General features: G+C 37.5%; 1 protein-coding gene across 1 annotated transcript in view; it reads left to right on the forward strand.

The window, feature by feature from the left end:
* PLCB4 (phospholipase C beta 4) overlaps positions 1 to 12,827 on the forward strand; it is a 419,094-nt gene that overhangs the window by 20,074 nt on the left and 386,193 nt on the right. The window contains exon 2 of the mRNA XM_060120154.1: positions 7,662 to 7,716. The gene's annotated coding sequence lies outside the window, so the exon portion shown is untranslated. The remainder of the gene's footprint in view (positions 1 to 7,661; positions 7,717 to 12,827) is intronic.

Here is a 12,827-nt window from a genome sequence, read left to right on the forward strand (position 1 = left end):
ATAATACATGATCATGCTAAAAATATTGGAGAATAACTGAAAAACACAATAAAGGCATCAAAAGTGCTTACCCTTAATCTAATCATAAACAGACCACCATTATAGGCCAGAATGAGAAACACTAGTTTGCTTCTTGTTTATTGATACATATTTTTCCACGAGTTATAGAAAATTGGCCTTTTCATGGCAGAACTTCCTTTGATCTATATTTAATCAGCTCAGTTATTTTTCTGTTAAAGACTAATAAGAATTCCCTTTCATGGCTAGGAAGCTGCACCAAGATTGTGTCCAGTATCATCAGAAATCTGCTAAATATAACTTCTCAAACTTTATTTGTAGAGTAGATTTTCATGTAAATTTTTGAGGCTTAGTCAGTTGTTATGAATTACTTTAAGATGCAAAAAAAAAAAAAATAAGGAAAGTGAACTGGTGCCTAAGAAAAGAGGTATTTTAATGTTTAAGCCTTTTCTTAGTTCAAGCTCTGGAACATCTTATGGCAGTTAATTTAATGTGAACCTCGATATATATATTTTTTCTGTAAATGGGGCAGTGTCTGGCTGCTGGTGGGGTCAAATGCAAGGGGGAATATGAATGCTTTTGGCCTATTTTTCTGGGTGTACTTTAAGCAAAGTAAGCATTCGTGAAGGGAGTCCAGATTTGCTAGAAAGCTTGGAGTTTTGGGCAAGAGATTTAAAAGGAGAAGCTGTGTACAGAGATTACTTTAAGCATCTTTAAACAAAGGGGTAAAAGTATGTTTACCCCATTTCTTTTATTATAAGGCCCATCTTTGAAAATGATTAGCCTTTGGTGAAGATTGAACACTTTGAAAAATAACTTTGTAGAGGAAGAACTGTGTGTGCAATAGTGGTATTTAACTGAGAATACACTTTTTCTTTATCATGGAAAAGTATTGAAATGGGTTAGCTGAAATAAAAAAAAAGAGTAGTTTATCTTCCTAAAGATAATTCATCCATTATTTAGAAGAAGACCCCAGGTCCTTATACTAATGATTTTTTTTTTTTTTTTGCCAAAGATCTGTGTATGGAACGTTTGAAAATGATAGATAACTAATAGAAAGGGGGAGGAAAAAATGGAAACATGTTTTATCACATAAGAACCATCCCACAGTAAGTTTGGCTTCTAACACATTTTTCTGGTTTTAAAAAAAATGGATATTAGATAGCTGTCCTGATAGAAATGGTGACTTGCAAAATACTCTGTATTGTTTAAAAATTGGTGGAAGAGTTAACCTGAAAATGCAGAGCAAAGAAGCTTGTGGTTAGGCTAATACAGTTAAGGTTTTCATCTCTGCGCATACCTCACAGACTGTGCACATATTGTGGCAAAATGATTACCAAATGTTTCAGGGGTGGTGAGTCTATTTCTTCTCCATAAGAATTTATGATGTTGTTAAATTAGGTTTCTTTGGAGTCATAACAATTTATTTCATTAAGGTGTTTACTGGATAAATATTTCCACTAAATTTTCATCAGTTTTGAAGAAGTATTATTTATTCAATGAAAAATGTTAGCAGTCTTTTGCAAAATACATCCCTTTTTTTCTTTTTTCCCTCAACAGTGGATTTTTTCCGCCTTTGGTTCAAATGAGTCTCTTACTTTAAACTGCTTCAGTAGATCTGATATCTTGTGTACACAGAAGCCGTGGGTTTTATTGTAAGCCCACCCACCAGCATCTCCAAGGCACATATATGCAAGCTGTCGTGCGTGTGTTTACCATACGTGGGCAGGGTGGGGAGGGCTGTTGATTTCTAAGAAAAACTGAAGCCCTTGGCACATAAGTTTATTTTGCATCATTTCTAGGTCATATAAGTACATAGTGACCTTTTTTTTGGTCGGGGGGGAACATGCTGTAGGTATGTAGCTCCTTTGTAATTCCTTACAGCTGTCAAATGAGCTAGAGGTTAGTGTCTGTGTCATGCCAAACCATGTCTGATTAGTGACATGGGCAAAAAGTAATTGTTTTTGAGGTTACAGTGGACCCTCACCCTGCATATATGGTTTTGAGGCCATAAACTGAAAGTTCTCGTGAATGTTATATCAGCTAATGTATACAATTTATAAACAATATTTTAGTAAAGACCAAAGTGTGGAAGCAGCGTGATAAAGCAGAAAAGTGAGAGCTGACATTCCTGGGTTTGAATATCAGGTCTGCCTTTTAGCAGGTATGTGACCCTGGTTTAGCTCCCTAGCTCCCTCTGAACTTGTCCTGCTCTGAAAGGGGAGACCCTAGTGACTAACTGGGATGCGGGGGTGTGTTGTGGAGATTAATGAAATACTGGGTGTAAAGCCCCTAACACATCACCTGGCTTAAAATAGTTTTTTCCTAAGTGTAGTTCTTTCCCCTTTTCTTTTCTTCTCGTAGACATTTGAATTAAATATGTTATGTTGGGGGCTTCCCTGTTGGCGCAGTGGTTGGGAGTCCTCCTGCCGATGCAGGGGACACAGGTTCGTGCCCACGTCCGCGAAGATCCTACGTGCCGCAGAGCGGCTGGGCCTGTGAGCCGTGGCTGCTGAGCCTGAACGTCCGGAGCCTGTGCTGCGCAACGGGAGAGGCCACAGCAGTGAGAGGCCCGCGTACCGCGAAAAAAAAAAAATGTTATATTGGGTCACTTGAACAGTTCATACAACTCATTATATTTCTAGAAAAATTATGATCCCAGATTTGATCTTATTTTTGGGGGATTGCATGCTTTCCATAAAATCTCTTGGAAAAGGAATCTGTACGTTGCTTTGCTCATTTCTTCATTCAGCGGTTGTCAGTACTTGTTACACGCCAGCTTTCCTGAGTCCTAGGAGTTTATGTTCCATCAAGAGACATCAACAGTTAAGAGAGAAGTGACTGTAGAATTTTATGTTCCACAGGAGGTACATTCGTGAGGCCCTGTAGAAGCATGGAGTAGGGGCCTCTGAACCAGGATACCCTTCAAACCCTCAAGAGGTGCCCTCCTGTTCTTGTTTTCTGTTTCTCAGAGATGTTTCATTTCTGATGTTTAGTTTAGCCAGACCTCTAAATATTCCCTTTCCTTCTTTGTTGAGACATACATGTTTTGAAGACTGTCTTAAGTTAGAAGATCCTCCATCTCTTGATCATTGGAATAGTACTACTCTCTTTTCCTGATGGCTGCCTGCCCTTAATCTTGTTGGCATTTTAGTATGAGAGATCCTCTTGACAAGTGGGAACTGTTGATGAGGTCAGCGATGATTACATAACCCTGTTATTGGACAGTTATATGGAGCATCACAGTCACTGGAAATAGAAGCAGCTTCTGAGAACACAGGGGGAAAGATAAAATATATCTGGTGTTTGTTAGAATATTTCTGCCTGTGAATTATAGAAAACAGCAGGTTAAACTCAAAGCAGTCACACCTAACATGAAGTGCGAGGTTAGGAATCCAGACATTTTGGGAGGGGCCGCATCTCAGCAATGCCACTGAGAACCAGGCTCTTTCTCTCTTTCAGTCTTTATCATCTGGCTTTTGTCCCCATGGTGATGAGGCGGCTCTGCACTGTTCAGAAGCTATTCCCAAGAAAGTGGGAAGGGGACGCTTTCATATCTTGATTGCAGACTTTCTCAGAGCCTTCTTTCTTGCATCTTATTGGTCAAAACTGCATCACATGGCTTCCCCTTCATTTTCCTAAGGGTGTCTGGGGATCAGACCATTTTACCCTGACATATTGCCTCACCCCCCCAGAAGAAAATTAAGGTTATGAATGTTGGTTAGACAAATAGCCATGACCACTGTACCTGGGGATTTTATTTTTGTCATTTCTAATGACCTTTGATTTAGATTTCATGATGTGGTATAAGTAACCACCTCATTCATTCTTTTATCTGACAAATATTTATTAAATGCATAAGACTTTGTATTATACTATTCCCAAATTAATACAACTAGACCTCGAATTATGGCTGCTTGAATGAAAAATATGTGAGTATGGGTGTAAGCTAATGGAAGTTTCTCTTAGCTCATGTAGTAAATTGCTAGAACCGTGATTTTCAAATTGACAAAAACTCAGTTTTGTTTAGCTGACCTCCATCATGCAACTCGTTCGTAATTATTATCCCCACACTCCCTTCTCTGACCCTCAGTCCTTTTTTACCAATAAATTTGGAAGCCTGCCTCCTAAGGCCAAGTTACACTGGTTTTCCCCTAATACTCCCTTTTCCAGCTTTTATGTGCTTATCCATTAAGTCAGACAAATTTCCTTTTCAGAATTTGGCATTGTTTCTTTACTGGAAAGGAAACAGGTTGTTTTAGGCCTGGAAAACTTGAAAAAGAAAACAGAAAACCGTCAACTCCTTTTTTTTTCTTTTTTTTTTTTTTTTTTCAAGTCATCAAATCCCATGTTAGGATTTTCAGTGTTGGGTCTTGTGCATACTCTGGTCAGAGGGAACCAAAGTTTGTTCTTGTCCCCGTTCATCTTTGAAGCAGGCGTGGCATATTTTGACACATGGTCTTTCCCCAAACCATGACATAAATCTGCTTTTTAGCTTATGTCCAGAATTAGATTTCCAGTAGTGGTGTCTGGCAGGGTCAGTCAGTCAAATTCCAAGGCTGTGAGGATGATCTTACTTGGTATGTGACTTTCCCCATTTATTGTGGAAGCTGGATTCTGGCCTTCTATGACCCCTTCTAGTTTCTTCCAAATTCTGGCCAAATTAGTGGTTTTCATATATAAAGTGCCCATATTTTAGCTGATTCCCAGGACAGATCTCTCAGGTAGCATAAGTGGTTTGGAGATATGATGGTTTATATCTGTGGTCCCACAGTTTGCACCAATAAAGGACGCTTCTTTTTTAAAATGGTGTCCTCTCAGATCTCTTGTTTAATAGGATATTTGTTCATGACACAGATCATGTTGATATTAGTTGTAGGTCATCCACTTTCCCACTTATATTAATCAAAGGCATATTAACTACCAACAATTTCTGACAAGCATGAGATAACCAGTGTTTCTATGTTGATATCACTTATTTCAAATCAGAGATATTTAAAATAAAAAAAAGAAAGAAACTTCATTATAGTTAAATACATACCTGTAATTTGGCTTTTGAAATATTGAAAGGAAGCTTTAAGGCCATTATTACTTCGTTTATAAAACCATAACTACAGGCTGTTCATTTTTCCTAGTGTGATATTCAATTAAATTTTTTTTTGCTTATTTCCCTAGATTTTCCATTTATGGTGAAGGGTGTTTGGAAAACAAGGTTATAGTATTTATGGTCTGTGTATTCCTCTCTTTCTCATATTTTCACACATGAGTTTCATCGGGTGATCATTCGTTTTAATTTTTTGTCATGGAAAATTTAAATGTAAAAGTAGAGCAGATATTATAATGAACCTTCATGTGTTCATGGTTAAACTACAGCAAACTCATGGTCGCTTTTGTTTCATCTCTCACTTCCCATCTACGACCCCAACTGGATTGTTTGGAGACAAATCCTAGATATCATATTTTTTTCTGGACAGCCAGTTATGAATTAAAATCTGCAAGGAGCCCCATCCCAGTGGTTACTAAGCCAGAGATTAGGGTTTGGCTCAGTGTGTGCATGTTGACCCATGTTTCTAGATTAGTCATCAGTCTGTCTTGGCTTTCTTTTGTTAGCAGGACTTATCTGCAACTGCGATTTCAGAAAATAGAATGGGCAGCTATGACACTTAGTACTACACTGGCAGTGAGAGAGTAATGCTGGCAGATGTCTAAGTTAAGGAAGCAGGAGAGAAGAGGTCCCAGATGCTCATTTAATCTAGGGATTCCATGTGGGGAATTGGTGTTGCTTTAAAGCAAAGAGGTTCTGGAGCTAAATGTAGCCAAAAGGGTCGTATTCAGCCTTGGCTCTTTGCAGGCGTGGGTGTGGTTGCAGGATCCATGCTCCTTAAGGTAAGATGTTGGGAGAATTTCTTATTTAAAGTTTAGAAAGGATTTTGATTGTCTGAAAAGGAGGGGCAGCCTAAAAAAGCACAGGCTAATGTAGGAGTCCCCATTGAATATTTGTGTGTGTGTGTGAGCGTGTGTGTGTGTGTATGTGTGTGTGTGTGTGTGTGAGTCCTCTGGGCTGTGATTGCCTTGAATTTATGCCTTGGTGGTCATTTCAAATCGTCGAAGCTCTTTTGGTTCAGAAATCATGGTCATTGTTTCTGAATCTACACATCCCCCACTGGAAGTTAAATTACTTTTTACATGGAAGCTAACACATCAGAGTCAGAGTCAGAATTACATTCTTGTGAACATTATTCCATTAGCTGTTTTACTTAGATTTGGTGGAAATCGTTAATCATAGTAGATGATTAACTTGCATTAAATTAAACCATTCCCTTCCTTATTTGGGCTTGAGTGTATAAGGTCAAAATATTAGAATAATTTAATGTACAACAAAAAGTAATTTTGAATAGAAAAGTTAGTATTTATTAGTGACTAATAGGATTTTATGTCAACTATTTATTATAAATAGTAAATGTAAAATAAAATCAGAGGTATCCTTTTAAAAAATTTATTGAAGTATAGTTGATGTATAATGTGTTAATTTCTACTATACAGCAAAGTGACTCAGTTATACACACACACACACACACACACACACACATATAGATATAGATATAGATATAGACAGATAGATATATATAGATAGATATATATGCACATTCTTTTTCATATTCTTTTCCATTATGGTTTACCACAGGATACTGAATTTAGTTCCCTGTGCTATACAGTAGGATCTTATTGTTTATCCATTGTATTTATAATAGTTTGCATCTGCTAATCCCAAACTCCCAACCCACCCCCCATCCTACCCCCCCACCTTGGCAACCACAACTGGTTCTGTATGACTGTGAGTCTGTTTCTGTTTCATAAAAGTTCATTTGTGTCATATTTTAGGTTGAGGGATCCTATTTTGATTTACTTTCCTTTATATGTTTTTCTTAATCCAAAAGTCTAAGCTAAGAAAAACACAGCCCTTAAATGGCTTACTGGTCTGGACAATAAAAAATGCTTTAACAGAAGGAGATAGTAGCTTATGATTCTGTTACATTACGTTACCTGCACAGGCTATTACAATCTCCTCACATCATTTTCCACTGGGAATATTGAAACAGGAGTGGAGTTTTACACATTTACTTCTTCATTTGTACATTTACTTCGTGAAATTAAAATATTTGAGGATATGACATTGGGATAGATGTGAAGTGAATATTCAAATTCTAATTTTGAAAAATTCCCATTTATTTTTACCATTTGCTCCTAAGAAATCGTCTTTTTTTTTTTTTTTTTTTTTTTTTTTTTTTTTTTTGCGTGGCTTGCAGAATCTTAGTTCCCCCACCAGGGATTGAACCCTGGCCCAAGGCAGTGAAAGTGTGGAATCTTAACCTCTGGACAACCAGGAATTCCCAGAAATCAAGTCTTTGATTGATCAAATGTTAAATCATGTTAAATCATGATTAATAATTATGTTAAATCAAAATCTTTAACATATTTCATTTAGTTAGAAATTAAGAAATATTTTAAGTATAAGATGATAGATTGCAGTTGTGCATGTTGTAACTGAAACCGTAACATGAGGAAATTATAGCAGGTCTTAAAAGTTCACCTTTGCTACTTTCTGTTATTAGTGGATAGTCTTTCTTCTTTTCTCCCCACAGGAAAAGATGTTTTCTCTATGCTATGGAATCCTGAAACATGATCTTTCTTAAAAAGGTAGGTGTCTGTGCTTTTAAAATTAACTTATTATGACTTTAAAAAATTTTTGTTATCTTGAATAAATTACAACCCAAGCTATTTAATTGAGAAGCCAATTTTAGGCAGCTAATGCATGCCATTGTAAGTTGAATTAAAACCTCAGATTCAGCTTTCTAAATTCAATATTGAGTTTTCCAGGCTTTTTAAAGAATGACTATTTTGAGTGAATAGCTGTTATCTACAGTAGTCAATGCATGTGATGTGTAATAAGTGAATGTCTCTCACTAGGCACATTTTTTATTGAAATAGACAATTTCAACCTATGTGGATGAAATATGTTCCTATTTTTTCAGTGGGTGACATCATTCTGGGAAGCCCAGAGAGTTTGGAAATATACAATGTTCTGTGGCCAAAGTTGTCACATCTTCCATTTTTTCTATGAGATTTCTTTCTCAGAGCATGGATTGTGATTTGCTTGATACTTTATCAGCTATAACAAGGTCGTGGCCACTCTAGGTTTATGGAGCCTTTTGGTAATCTATACAGAGTCTCCAAGAGGTTACTAAATTTCATGGATGGAGCTCCTAGCCTAGAAGTTGCTTTGTTTTCCTGGTAACTTTTACTCTGTCATATGGACCAACATCTGCTGGCTCTTTTGTTCTGAAAGATGTGCTTGGGGACTTTGATTCTGATGAGAGTGGTGTGTCCAGAAGTCCGTATAGATGCTGGGAAAGCTCTAGACACAAGTGCTGTGGTGGGTCTGATGTGGTCATCACCCCAAACCACAGGATTACCTCTGAGATTTTGGGATGTTCCAAGATCCCAGCAGTTAAACTTGACCTTGGACCACTATCCTTCAATGTGTCCCTCCAGTCTCCTCTCAGATTTTAGGAGTTTAGCTCTTAGATCTTTGGGCAGAGAAGTTATGGTGTGGAAACATTCTTCCCCATTTTATAATCACAGATTTGTGAAGCTGATGAGGTCTGTCTTCATTCTTCTGTCAGCTTCATAAAAGTGGCTGTTCACCTCCAGCTTTCAATGACCTTGTCCAGCTCATGGCCATCTCCAGCCAGGGGATAGCTCAGTTCTCCTCTCTACCAGAGCTCCCAAAGTTAGTTACCCATATATCACTTATAAAACATCACCTACCTCTAGATAGCAAAAAGGGAGAATTATGACATGGACTATATCTTTGGAAATCTGGAGTGGAGAACAAACATGCTTTCTTATCTATGAATTGGAAATAGAAGAGGTGAAACTGAGATGAAATATTTGTCCCATTTAAGATAAATTGAAACACCAGTGTACACTCAGCATTTGGACATAAATACTACGGGGTGTATTTGTAAATAGAGATATTAAACGGAGAAATTACAGCTAATTTGCTGCACAAATAGACTTCAGAAATCTGCTCTGTGCAGATTACTTACAATGAAGCGACTGCAGAGTTACTAAGTAAATGTTTGCTTTATTTTATTTTTTCCTGAAATTATTTCTTCAGGTTTTTGGCTTCAAAGATGACACAGAGAAACATGAGTTAATCACAGGTGGAGAACTGATGAACATTAGATAAATGTTGAGTTATAAAAGTACACTTTTAGGAAATCCAAATTGTTAGATCTTGATCTTCTTTGCAGCTAGAATGATAATTGGGCTTCACTGCAGCATAAATAATTTATATTGTACATCTGCCACCAGATATACATTTAAAAAATTTGACTTCCAAGCATTAGAAAAGTTGCATTTTCTCATTTCTCTAATATCAATCCAAACTCCCTCTTGTGAACAAAGACCTACATCTGTACAACATATATCACATATCTGGTGGATACTTGGGAACATGGTCTTTAAAAGAGGGCTCCTAACCTGCATGCACAGAGCCCAGGAGGCAGTGGGAGATTGTAAGAGGTCCTAGAATCCATGATAATATCAAAGATTGCTCATATATTAAATAAATAATGTATCCTGTGTCTATGTGTATGACTATTTGAAAACCCTATATAGTTGCTGCTGTTATGAGGAAATATACATGAATATAAGCACTACTGAATTAAGAGAAGCTCTTTACTATAATAGATTTTCTTAACAGGAGGTAAAGCATAACTATTGTAAACAGTTAATAACTCATTCTGACTTTAAAAATGGGTCCTCACCACCTCACACAGGTTAGAATGGTCATCATTAAAAAGTCTACAAATAATAAATACTGGAGAAGGTGTGGAAAAAAAGGGAACCCTCTTGCACTGTTGATGGGAATGTAAGTTGATACAGCCACTATGGAAAACAGTATGGAGGTTACCCAAAAAACTAAAAATAGAGTTGCCATATGATCCAGCAATCCCACTCCTGGGCATATACCCAGACAAAACTATAATTTGAAAAGATACATGCACCCCTATGTTCATAGCAGCACTATTTACAATAGCTAAGACAACCTAAATGTCCATCGATAGATGAATGGGTAAAGAAGATGTGGTACATATATACAATAGAATATTACTCAGCCATAAAAAAGAATGAAATAATGCCATTTGCAGCAATGTGGATGGACCTAGAGATTATCATACCAAGCAAAGTAAGTCAGAAAGAGAAAGACAAATACTATATTATATCATATATATGTACAATCTAAAATACAATACAAATGAACATATCTACAAAAGGGGAACAAACTGACAGACATAGAGAACAGATATGTGGTTTCCAAGGGGGAGAAGGAGAGGGGGAAGGAAGTATTGGGAGCTTGGGATTAGCAGATGCAAACTATTACATATAGGATGGATAAACAACAAGGTCCTACTGTATAGCACAGGGAACTATATTCAATATCCTGTGATAAACCATAATGGAAAAGAATATGAAAAAAGAATATATACATGTGGAACTGAATCACTTTGCTGTACAGCAGAAATTAACACAACATTGTAAATCAACTATACTTCAATGAAATAAAAATATGGGTTTTCATAATCAGAGAAGTTTAGAATTGTTGCTCTAGAACTTTGTGAGGATATTTAAATCAGGTTAGGATTGAACCCATGATCCAGCCTGACAGAGCCAAAATGTTTTAAACAGTTACAGGAAAGAAATACCCACACATATTTTTTTTACGATATTAGATTGGGTTGCTGAGGGCAATGAAGCAACTTCCTTCTGAAAGACTTCAGTCTTCTTTCTTATACACTGGGTTGGTTCAACACCAACAGGAAGGGTAGACCTGCACTGTCCACTGTGATAGCCAGTAGTCACATGTGGTTATTGAAATCTAAATTTAAATTAAGAAAATTAAAAATTGAGGGCTTCCCTGGTGGCACAATGGTTGAGAGCCCTCCTGCCGATTCAAGGGACACGGGTTCGTGCCCCGGTCCGGGAAGATCCCACATTCTTCAGAGCGGCTGGGCCTGTGAGCCATGGCCACTGAGCCTGCACGTCTGGAGCCTGTGCTGCACAATGGGAGAGGCCACAACAGTGAGAGGCCCGTGTACCACAAAAAAAAAAAAAAAAAATTGAGTTTATCATTTACACTGACAACAATTTCAGTGCTCAATGGCCACGTGTGGCTAGAGGCCGCATACCAGACAACACATAGAACATTTTCATCATCATGGAAATTTCTTTTAGACAGTGCTGGGAATGACTGTCATCACTAGGACTATTCCCTACCACTTTTAGTAGCTTTATCCTGAGGTCCTGGCATTGAATGGAGAAGACAAAGCCTGGTTTGCCTGGTAGAGTCTTCGGGGATTTTATGGACATGAAACTTGAGGGCACGAGTAGAAAATCATTTCCCCCATAATCTTCTTCCAGGTTTTCTCCCTCTGATAACAGCCCACATCTCATGACAGGTGGCAGGAGTCTGTGTCTATTAAAGTTGTTAACATTTTATCATGTCTGTAGTAGACATTTGTCACAATTTGGGCTGTCTAGCATCTGGATCCTTTTCCTGAATTGGGGGCAATCCATCATTTTTGAAGGTGGGTGGGTGAGACAGCCCTGTTCCTCTTAGATTCCCAAGTAGAAATGCCTACTTTTGTTTTCCCTGTGCTCTGCCAGCTAGAAGGAGTACAGGACTTCAGGCCTGCCAAAGCTGGGACTGTGCCTCTGGGGTGAGGACTCAGAGAAGCAGAAGATGGTTTAGAATTCTGCCCATCACTGGTACACAAAGCAGCATTGGGGGCCATGGACAGGAGCCAGCTGTGTCACCAGGGCCGGCAGCTTTGGTAGCAGGTCTGTGTCTATACCAGTTGAGTCAGCTGTTGAGAACAAAAGAGAAATACTAAGGAAATCAGCCTTTCTAAGTATGTAAGGAGCCCAGACTAACTTTGCCTATTCCTACTGACATCCTCCTCTACGTGGAGTAAATAATAAGAGGATAATTAAAGAACATCAAGAGAACCAGACATCAGTGTTCCCTTAAATTAGTCATAACACAAGTAAGATATCCCAATATTCTGTAATGGAAAGAAAGCCTTTCATTATCCTTTAATGAAAGAATACATATCTCAGAATTATAAACATCCCACTTTGGTTAATAATGGAATGACTCTTTTTTTTTTTTTTTTTTTTTTTTTTTTAGAGATTGGTGTTTATAATTCTGTTTCTTACACTCAGAGTCTAATCAAAACTGTTGAATGTGAATAATTACACCATATCTGATTCCTACCAGCTAAATGGATTAGGCAGTTTTATTTGTTTTCTAGAACAAGTAGACCATGGCATATTGTTTGTTTGTTTGTTTTTGAATTTTATTTTATTTATATTTTTATACAGTATGTTCTTATTAGTTATCCATTTTATACATATTAGTGTATATATGTCAATCCCAATCTCCCAATTCATCACACAAACCTCACCCCCCCGCCACTTTCCGCTCTTGGTGTTCATACGTTTGTTCTCTATATCTGTGTTTCTATTTCTGCCCTGCAAACTGGTTCATCTGTACTGTTTTTATAGGTTCCACATATATGTGTTAATATACAATATTTGTTTTTCTCTTTCTGACTTACTTCACTTTGTAGGACAGTCTCTAGATCCATCCATGTCTCTACAAATGACCCAATTTCATTCCTTTTTATGGCTGAGTAATATTCCATTGTATATATGTACCACTTCTTCTTTATCCATTCGTC

This window comes from Mesoplodon densirostris, chromosome 16, assembly GCF_025265405.1.
Source record: "Mesoplodon densirostris isolate mMesDen1 chromosome 16, mMesDen1 primary haplotype, whole genome shotgun sequence".
In the NCBI taxonomy this organism is placed as follows: Eukaryota; Metazoa; Chordata; class Mammalia; order Artiodactyla; family Ziphiidae; genus Mesoplodon; species Mesoplodon densirostris.